At 38.2% G+C, this 11,282-nt stretch overlaps 2 pseudogenes; one reads left to right on the top strand and one right to left on the bottom strand.

The window, feature by feature from the left end:
• Nucleotides 1–1,677: 1,677 nt before the first annotated feature.
• On the top strand, nt 1,678–2,149 carry LOC150018626 (protein S100-A10 pseudogene; annotated as a pseudogene).
• Nucleotides 2,150–8,087: 5,938 nt separating this feature from the next.
• Nucleotides 8,088–9,722, bottom strand: LOC150018625 (dnaJ homolog subfamily C member 7 pseudogene; annotated as a pseudogene).
• Between the last annotated feature and the right edge of the window lie 1,560 nt (nt 9,723–11,282).

Here is an 11,282-nt window from a genome sequence, read left to right as displayed (position 1 = left end):
ATTTTTATTATTTTCTAATTATTCTTATTGCTAATAATTTTTAAAGTTCTTTTTAAAAGCAAGGATTAGGACTTCTGGTCAAGATGGAAGCATAGGTAAATACTTGCCTCTTCACGCAGTGACAGCAAAAAGTTACAACTAGACCACAAAACAAGTATCAACCAGAATCATCAGAAAACTGAGCTCTATGAAAGTCCAACAACCAAGGATTTACAGAAGCCACATTCATCCAGATGGAGAGGAGGGGTGGAGACACAGAGACAGGCAGAGAGGCATGGAGATGCTATGTGGTGTGGAGAGGCGGTGGAATGGGCAGTCCCACATTCACATGTGGTGGATAAAAATCGGGAGGGATACCTCAGGAGTGAGCAATCCCAGCCCCAGGCCAGACCACATAGCCAGGGTTACAGCACCAGGAAGATAGATCCACATAACATGTGGCTGTGAAAACAAGTGGGGTTGGGGCAATAAAAGAAACTGCCATATTTTCAGGAGACTCTCTTAAATGGACCACATGGATTTAGGACTTATGCAGACTCACCTTCTCTGGGATTCAGTACCAGGGCAACAGCGGGAAGGGCACCAGTTGCATATGGGGAGAAAGTGAAGTGACTGGAAACAGGGTAAGTACTGGAAGACAGCTTCCTCCCAGGCAGCAGCACTGAACCCTTTCTGAACACCCCCCCTCCAACACACACACACAGAGCCACAAAGTGGTGAAGAAGGTTCCCCTGCACTGGTGATTACCTAAGGCTCCACCAACATAATTTACAGGTGCCCTTTCTACAAGGGGCCATACAGGAAGTCAAAGAAGCTCAACTAATACACAGAAACAAACACAGGGAGGCTGTCAAATTTAGGAGACAAAAAAATATGGCCCAAATGAAAGAACAGACCAAAACTCCAGAAAAAGAACTAAACGAAGTGGAGATACCCAACCTATCAGGCGCAGAGTTCAAAACACTGGTGATCAGGATGCTCAAAGAACTCATCGAGTATGGCAACAGCATAAAAAAGCCCTAGGAAGAAATGAAGGTTACATTAAGTGAAATAAAGAAAAATTACAGGGAACCAGCAATGGAGAGGATGAAGCTGAGAATCAAGTCAATGATCTGGAACATAAGGAAGAAAAAAGCATTTAATCAGAACAGCAAGAAGAAAAAAGAGTAAAAATAAAATGGGGGTAATCTAAGGAGCCTCTGGGACATCTCTAAAAGTACCAATATCCAAATCATAGCGATGGCAGAGGAAAAGAGGAAGAGCAAGAAATTGAAACTTATCTGAAAAATAATGAAATAAAACTTTCCTAATTTGGAGAAGGAAATAGACATACAATCAAGGAAGCACAGAGAGTACCAAACAAGTTGGACCCAAAGAGGACCACACCAAAACACATCAAAATTAAAATGCCAAAGGTTAAAGATAAAGAGAGAATCTTAAAAGGAGCAAGAGAAAAGCAGAGTTACCTACAAAGGAGTTTCGATAAGGCTGTAAGCTGATTTATCAAAAGAAACTTTGCTGGCTAGAAGGGACTGGCAAGAAGTATTTAAAGTGATGAAAAACAAGGACCTACAACCAAGATTACTGTATCCAGCAAAGCTACCATTTAGAATGGAAAGGCAGATAAAGTGCTTCTAAGACAAGGTAGAGCCAGCCTAGCGATCCTGCCGCGCCAAAATGCCATCTCAGATGGAACACGCCATGGAAACCATGATGTTCACATTTTACAAATTCGCTGGGGATAAAGGCTACTTAACAAAAGAAGACCTGAGAGTTCTCATGGAAAAGGAGTTCCCTGGATTTTTGGAAAATCAAAAAGACCCTCTGGCCGTAGACAAAATAATGAAGGACCTGGACCAGTGCCGAGATGGCAGAGTGGGCTTCCAGAGCTTCTTTTCACTAATTGGTGGGCTCACCATTGCATACAATGACTATTTTGTAGTACACATGAAGCAGAAGGGAAAGAAGTAGGCAGAGGAGCAGGTACTTCCTCCCTGATAGAGTTCTCCCAATGGGTCATTTAAGGAATATCTGCCCCACAGCTTCCCCCTGTATAAGCATTTCATGAGCAGATTGGGACCCTTAGAAAATGTACAAATAAAATCCCACCCCCATTTGACAAGAGAAAGAAAAGCTAATTAAAGCCAGAGAAGCATTTGATTTTTATATTGCTTGTATCCTCATGCCCTCAATAAACAAATATCTTTTAGTTCATAAAAAAAAAAAAAAAAAAAAAAAGACAAGGTAAAGTAAAGGAGCTCATCATCACCAAGCCATTATTACATGAAATGTTAAAGGGATTTATTTAAGAAAAAGGAAATCAAAACTCTGAACATTAAAATGGCAAGAAATTCACAACTATCAACAACTGAATCTAAAAAATAAAGTAAGCAAACAACCAGAACAGGAACAGAATCATAGATATTGAGATCATCTGGATGGTTAACAGATGGGAGGGGGAAGGGGGAAAATGGGGGAAAAGGTGCAGGGATTAAGAAGTATAACTGGTAGGTACAAAACAGACAGGGGTACGTTAAGAATAGTATAGGAAAGGGAGAAGCCAAAGAACTTATATGCATTACCCACAGATATGAACTAAGGGGATCTTACTTGAGGGAATGGGGGCACTGGGCAGAGGGGGACAAAGGGAGAAAATTGGGACAACTGTAATAGCATAATCAATAAAACATATATAAAAATAAAATGCAAAGATTATTATAATGAGCACATGATATTCATAGTTGCTTTGCAGATATGAAGTTGGCTACATAGTGACTCAGACTTCCCTTTTCACAACTATTAGCCAAGTATTAGGGAAGTTTCTGCCACTAATTAGCTGTTAAACTGGGCTCCAGTTTCTATTAAATGACATTCCAAGACTATTGCTTGTCTAATTTCTAGTCTACCTTAAATTTTAAAATTTTATTATTCCATTTGTAAGGGGAAAAACATACCACAACTTAGTGAGTCAAAACAAATTCAAATCACTTTATTTGAAAGAATTTGTCCATTTATAATCTCAATGGCATATAGTTAACTAAGTCAAGCAATCTAGGACATACTGCTCTGTGCAGAAAGACCTCTATAAATATATTTTAAATGTTATTCAAGTAGTCTTTTTCTATGTACATATTAATTCCACAGAATATTTCTAAAACAGAAACATAGCTAGGGTTTTGGAGACAGATATTAATAAGATATGATAAATAAAGATTACTAGAAACATAAACATACAAGAACAGCAAGGAAACTAGAAAGTTGAAAAATATGCAGCTTATTATTTTTCCCATGTGGATCCAATATATAATTTTCTCAATTTTTAAGATGTTATATAAAGGATATGGCCTCATTGTTCTACTGTGGAAAGGGCACTAGTGTTAAAGACAAAACTTTGACACTGTTTACTTGGGAAATTTTCTGAGATTTAGATATTCTCATTATAAAACAAAGACAATTTTTACTTTAAAGAGCTGCTATTAGGATCACACGTGATGATATTGATGTGAAAGTGCTTTGTAAACCACAAGATCTACAATAAAAATGTAAAGGCTTATTACTATTAAAGTGGGTAGGAATGGCACTAATACACAAAATTATCTGATAAGCAATGTATGCAGAAGGCCTAAAGGAAGTGTGTATCAGTTCTCCTAAAGGTAAGAAAGACCTGAATCAGCAAGATGAGCTTTTAGCTCGTTTCTGATGGTGGTAGATCATGAGAGTGAGAGGAGACTTAAGTGGTATACGTTAGGCAGAGGGAAAAATTAGACAAAGAGGCATGAAAGTTCCTATTTTGTTTGCAAAAAGTTTCAACAAACAGACAGAGTTTAGCTTTTTAGTAGCAATTTCCATCCTAGTTTATCATTGATGTCTGAAGTGACTTTTATTTCACTTGTTTCCCTATTATACCGACTATTCTTAACCACTCCTTCTGTACAGCTGCTTTAAAATGTAGCTTCTTCCGCCACCATATTAGTCACAGGATTCATTTAATTAATTTATCTGTCTGTGCCCCTGTCTCTGAGCATGCTCGAAGGGGTGGGCAAGGGGTGGAAGATGCTCTGGAACTAGTACTATACAGGCCTGAAATTGGTTGCCATAAATGGTTATTGAATTTAATTGCCTCTGTTTAAAATGCAAACACCTCTGAGAACTATAACAAAATATGCCTAAATCATGACCTCTCCACTAATAAAATTTAAAAATCACTTCTAGCTTCAGATCTGGTTAAGATTATTTTTTCCCACGCAGCCTGTTAGTGATGCTGGGAAAAGGGGTGAAAGAGGGATTTAGATTTGGAGAAAGCCCAGAGGGAGCAGCAGGGCCTTTAAGTGTGGGAGGTTTCCAGAGAGTTAGGGAAGAGGAAAAGGGGAAGTGAAACAGCATAAATAACTCTGGTCTTTTTCATATTTTTACCAAGAACTAGCCCTCCCTACATTCAAGACACTCACAGTACAGTTATTTTGAGAAGAAAAGAGTGATATTAAAAAAAAAAAAAAAAAAAAAGGAAAACCTGAAGAACTGCATATTCAGGGTTTCTAATTGCAGAACATAATAAGTTGTTTTATGGAGTACAGAGAGCAAAATGCATCATAACAGATGTAAATATGTAATGTGTCTTATAATCATATGTATATAAACAGTGTTGTGATTAACTAATATAATACAAATTTATGGAAAAAATTTATAGAAATATTTAGTCAAAATATATGTTCTTTGGCAATCAACTCAGGTAGTGTTAATAATACCATAGAGGTGAAATGGTGGATGTCAATGACATTTTAAAATTATTTAAAGTGATTGTTTTATATTAGAAAAGGTGGAAAAGACTACTGCACATCATCTTCAATCATCAGAAAAACCGAATTTCAGGCCAAACTTTACTATGTAGCTGGTGATCTTGAACAAGTCGCTCTGTCTCACTGGCTCTGCCTTGACTTAATTTTCAGGGTTGATCAACTGCGGCTTAGAACAAACAATCAAGAAAGAGTATTTTACAAACATGAAAGTCTCCGAATTAAATTTAGGAATGATAATTCCATTGCATAAAGAATTACCAAAATTCCAGCCGCTTGAAATTTGGTTATTTGAATTTCAGCACAAGGAGGAGAGCACCCACTACTATTTCAGATACTTCGTGTTACTTCTGCAAAGACTTTATTTTTTAAAAGCCACACAAAAACCTGAACTAGGTATAACAACGTGCACGTTACCATCTTGTAGACAGCCCACAGGTTCTAGGTGATGGTGTCAGTGGTAAACTTAGGTCAATGTTCAGTGCCCATGCACTCTTTCACTATGCCACATGCCTTATGGACCCAACTTTTTGGTCCACACGCCTTATGCACCCAACTTTTTGTTGTATAAAAATAAAAGGAAAGTTTTCTATTTCTCCATGACCTGAAAAATCTAACATTATCACTTCTGCTTCCCTCTACAAATTATTCCTCAAAAAGCTGTAACAGCTCACGGAGCATTTATATTATTTAACAAATATTTCTTTCATTAGAACAAGCTTGAAAATCAGGAAACTTAACAGTTTGGCAGAGCTCACAAAATCACAAGAAAAGATTTGCCTTTTGGGGAGCCGAGTTGTTTTTAACTTCCTTTGTTTCAAAATAAGAGCAACTACCACCCCAATAGACCGCATGGCTCACAGGGGTGTACTGTAGATGTGACAGGGGCTGAGCGGCCCTGGAATGTGGGGTGATGAATGATTCAAGGGACTAGTACACTGCCACTGGGGTGGCCCTAAGAAAAGAGGAAATGGTTCTGTAGCCGCTGGTAGCTCTCACATGCACTGTCTGAATACATAGGCCACCCAAACCCAATACTGATTTCCCTTTTATTTTTCCCCCTCGCTTCATCTTTTCTGGTACAAATGAAGGGTTCTGAAAGAAAGGAGTAGAATGTTTTTATAGGGGAAAGAATTGTACATCATTTGAATCTTTATTTGTTCTTTCTAAAAGTGGAGAATTAGATGAAGTTTACTATTTTAGTTTTAAATTTAGAAATTTATTTTAGGTTGGGATTTATAAAACATTTAAAATCATTCCACATTTTTAGGGATGGACAGAAATAAGCTTATTTTTTCAAACATGGAAAGCACTAAGTGTTAGAATGTACTGGGACTTGGAGGACCTGAGCCACCGCCTGCGCTGAAACAAAAAGGGTCTGTGTCACTGGTCATGCCCCTGGTCACAAGGTTCCCTATTATCAGGGGCAACTGGGGCATAGCCACCAGCATCCTGCTGAGGACTAGTTACATCCCATTGCCTCTTCCTCTCCCCCTTAATAATCCTGCAGAAACAAGGACCATAAGTCTCCTGACAGCCATCCCCAATCAGAGGACACTTTCTTTCCCAAACACCTATATCTTGGGCTCTGGAGCCAACCAGCAGGGTGACCCAGGCCCCTGCAGGTCTGCTCCAGGCCCTTAAAAATACCTTTATCCCTTCCCTTAGGGCTGCAGTCTGCTTGGAATCAGCCCATCTGCTTGAACATCCTTCAACAAAGGCTTTGAACTAGTCCACCTGACTCCTCCCTTCTTCTGGGCGCAAATCTAACACTAACCATGTACTGGCATTTCTGACAAGTTAAGAAAGCTAAGTAGATGAATATTGTTAGAAGTATTGTCAATTTCTTGAATGAAAGCATCAGTATCTCTAGAATGAGGCAAGGAAATCAAGGGAGATTTATCCCAAAGAATACCAGATAAGAGAAAAATAATGCAGGAACTGTTCTTAGTTAACTTTACTAAATAATTAACTAATTATACAAGATTAACTAGGTCAATGAATAATAAATTAGAAACTGTTTTTATCATTGTTATGATTGGTAACACTAGCTCTACCTCTCTGTCTCTCCCCATTCGGACAAGACTTTCCCAAAATTTATCAGTTGGTATATTCATCCCTCATTTATTCACTTGTCCTTATCCCTCAACCTCCACTGAAGAAAAGAAAGAAGGACAAAAAGAATTCAAATTGTTTTTTCCCCAGCTTTACTGTAAGCTCAGCAAGGGCGACTTATTACCTGCTGAATGGGTGAACTGACATCTTTTCAACCTGAAATATCTGAAGCATTAGCAGAAGCTTCCTTACTCTGTGGAAATCTGAGAGTCTTGTCTAATCTTCTACTTTCTGCTTTTTGGCTAAGATAACTTGCTTTCATGAAAAGAGGGTTTTCTCTGCTTATGGAGAAGGAATAAGGGCAAAGCTAGCTCTTGCTGTATTTGTCAAGTTTGAATCCTCTCTCTTTCCTTTCTCTTTGGTGCTCTTCTTCTCCATGAAGTTGTAAATAATTTATTTCTTAAATTTAGGGAAAAGACTCAAATTTAATAGGCTCATTAGTGATTGCGTTTCAATCTTTCTTTTGAACAAATATATATATTCTTTGTTAAAATGAAAGAAAATGCAATAGAAAAATAACCCAGAGATATGCATTGGCAATTTAAGTGAAGTAAAAATAGTCCAATTCTTGCCAATTAAAATGAGATTTTTTTCACCTACAAAGTTGATGGAAATGTAACCAATTGATCGTGTCTACTTTGGGTGAAAATGGGGGTAAATAGGTACTTTGCTGTATTATTGATGGGTACAACAATTGAAGTAACCTTTCTTAAGAGTAATTTGAAAATGTCAATACAAATTTTTAGTATATGTGCTTTAACTCTGCAATTTCATGTGTTATGGGTTCATTATAAAATTGCTTCTAAGAGTGTAATAGTAGGAGTAGGTAAGTATTAATAAATTTAGGAAAATCCATACTGTAGAATATTTTTGGAGGTTTTCAAAAACAGTAAGATATAGCTTTAAATATAGACATAGAAAGATGGCTATAATGCATAATACAAAAACAAGTTACCTCATAAAAATAAAATCTATAATTTCATGTTTGTATATGCAAAGAAATAAATTATATAAAATAACCAGATTTTTTTTTTTTTTTTTGGCCAGAAAGGGTCAAAACATTTTATTATCCTTTTTGAAAATAAATTTAAACAATAAAACAAAAATTCACAAGTGCCTCCCTGTGCAACCCCTGCCTCCCTCCCTTACGTGCAGTCTTGGGTGCTGACTCCTCTTCCGTTATTCCACTGACAGACAGGGGTGTCCCACTGAGAAAACAAAACTGCTGTCAGTACATGGAGACATGATGAAGGAAGGAGGTGAACTGTGCCCACATTCAAGGTCAAACTGATCATGCCTGCATTTTCTGGGTTCTGGTTTCCTTTCATAGCCAAACTGAAAAAAAAAAAAAAAAAAAAAATTCTGTGGACCAGATGCTCCAAAGCTGAAGCCCCCAGGACCACTGAAGCATGCCTTGAAAATATTGTTTGCATCAAAATCACCCATATACAGTCCCTCCTCATCCAGGTCCTATTCACTGCCATAGTGCGTCTCTTTCTTGAGATCAGAGAGGATGGTGACAGCTTTTCTGACTTCCTTGAGCTTTTTCTCCTCTTCCTCCTGAATTCCAACACTGGCTCCACTGGTACAATCTGGATAGTGCATCAAGACCTGTTTTTAATAAGCTTGCTTGATCTCATCCTCAGAAGCATTCTGGTCCACTCCCAGAATCTTGTAGTCATCTTGCTTCTTACTCTTCTTCAGTTCCAGCTGTGCACTTTTTAGGAGTGGTTTGTGTTCTTTTGTTTTCTCCATCTGATACTCTTTTGCACATTCCCGCATTGCACTGTCTTCTCATGCTGTTCTGTGTGCCTAACACTGAGCCCTTCTCAAGCTGGCTTTAATATAAACGGCATCGTGCTTCACTGCATTTGTGCAGACGTCTGTTGCATCATCTAGTTTCCTAAGCTTGGAATTAACCCTACCCAGTTACAGTAGACTTTAGCATTTGTTTTTATATTGTTGGGGTCTGTCCCCAGGGCTTCTGTGTACAGTTCATATGCTACCTTGTAATTTCCTGCTTTAAAATCTTTATGCCAACCTTCTTTCTTTGCTTTCAGGGCTTCGGAATTTCTGCAAACAACACAGGCTTTCTCATGGTCAGGAGTCATCCTGAGAACCTGTACAAAAAAACTGAACTGCCTTCTCAACACAATCTTCATAATAATGGCAAAGAGTACCTATAGAGCATCTGCATTGGTGGAATCATTTGTAAAATGTCACTGGCCATAGATTGTGCTTCTGGATAATGACCCAGCATTGCTAAACATTCTGCTTTGAGGATTTGAAATGACGGCAAACGGGAAATTCTAGGGCACCATCCGTGGAGAAAACTACTTTCTGAAAATCCCACTTCTCAAAAATCTGTTTCTGCTATTTTCTCCTGTTCTATGACTACAGTAGTATTCTCTTGAACTCTTGTTGTGCCTGAGCAGTTTTGTAACTCTCTGGTAACTGCAACATGTTGCCGTGGCATTTCCTAAACGCAGAAGGCGTTTGCCCTCTTGTCAATGTTCCAGGACAAAACTGTCCTCTAACCTCACTGACTGCTGTGCATCTCCAAGAGCTTCCTGGAAACCTTCCGAGCACCATCAAGGTGGCTGTGCCATTATTATAATAGCTAGCAGTTTTAGGACACATGTCTATAGCTTTTTTAAAATAATAGTTATAAGCTTCATTGTAACCTTTCTTGGCATAGTATGTATCTCCTTGTTCCTTGAAAGACTCTGCTTTGCTCTTTGCTTCTTTATGGTGGGGCAGCTCTGGCTCCTTTGCCACCGTGAGCACATCACACTGCGCTGCAGGTGCTGTCATACTCGCTGGGACCAGAGAGCCCAACCAGAAAATGTTTAACTCATGGTTGCTTTGAGGTGGGGGCCAGCGGAGGCAGGTATGCATGCCCTTCAATGTTACAAATGAAGACTATCTCTAATATCCTGGGAAGCTACGATTTTTATCAACTCAAGTTTTATATTGTAAACTAAACAGAGACAACTTTAAAAGAAAATTTTTAACTTTAATTCATTTAAGACAACTCTTTTTATTTTTGTATCTTCTTTTTCTCCTCTACATATGTTACTTGAGTACTTTATCTGTGCCATGTGCTTTGCCAAACAACTAGAGAACATGCAGGCACACACTTGCATACACACTCATGTCCCTGCTCTCAGAGCTAACAGAGTCTATCTATGTGCATACATGTTTTTATTCTTACCTGCTATTATTTTGCTTAAAATGATCTTCTTATTTTAATAATTATTTGAATATTCCATACATAATTATTCCTTTATCATTTGGCATTTAGGAGATATATATACACCCTTTCTTTGTGAAGGGATCTACAACATAATGAGTTGGTAGTATCTACATACAAATTACTGAGTGTATTAAGAAGAAAATTGAAGATGGGGTCCAAGAGATGTCACCTAGGATCCCTCTTATTGCAGAGACAGACCCCAGAAGGGAAACTTACACTGATACTATTCACTTCTTGTGTTGGCCTCTTAAGAGCCAAGTACTTGGCATATACACCTCTGTTGATTCTCACAGCAACACTACAGTATTAACATTCTTATTTTGATGAGAAAAGTGAGTTTAGAGAGATCTTTAAGGAAAGTATGATTCACTACCACTTACAATGAACCTCCTTTAACTTACCTTTTTCCATTCAGGCACTTGGTTAATGCTTACATAATCATCATGTTTAACCTTCCAAAAAACTGCAGCTTGATATGGATCTTATCTCAAATTTACATATGAGGAAATTCAGAGAAAATACAATATTAGGTTCACACCAGAGAATGAATTAAAAAACTGTAAGCCAGGGTGTCAAGCAACACTAGAAAATGATGCCGTCTCACAACGAGAGTAGAAGCCCTGCCCCAGCCCACCACAACACTGGAGCCTCTGTTCTCCTTCAGTAGGATCAAGTTATTCTCTCTCCTTCATACATCCCCAAGTTTCTCTTTCCATTTTGGTAAAAACCAGAGTGATGAAAAGAGCACAGGACCAGGCTGCCAAGGTACTTGAAATAAGAGGAACAAAGGCAAAGAGGTAGCAATGCAAGGTTAACATAGAGAATGAGAATAAACTTATTGGCATTGCATGGCGATAATTCCACCCCTAAATTGAAGCTTTCATTCCTTACATAGAGCACCATATATTCTGCCTCTGGAAAATTTCCTAAATGAAGAACAGGATTTCTCTCCCCAGAAGACATAGCCTAGAATGTGTGGTTTTTCTCCGCTCTTCTGCAGAATCCACGGTTTGTTTTGTTTCACTCCACCAAAGAGAATTCAAACCTGCTTGCCCACAGCAGTCTGCAATCTTGGAGTTTAAACTGTGCGTATACACTTCTTTTTTAAAACTTTTTAT

The sequence above is a fragment of the Furipterus horrens genome, unplaced genomic scaffold, assembly GCF_987537825.1.
Source record: "Furipterus horrens unplaced genomic scaffold, mFurHor1.1.pri manual_scaffold_2, whole genome shotgun sequence".
NCBI lineage: Eukaryota > Metazoa > Chordata > Mammalia > Chiroptera > Furipteridae > Furipterus > Furipterus horrens.
Note: the sequence above shows the minus strand (reverse complement) of the source record. Positions and strands in the feature narration are given on the sequence as shown.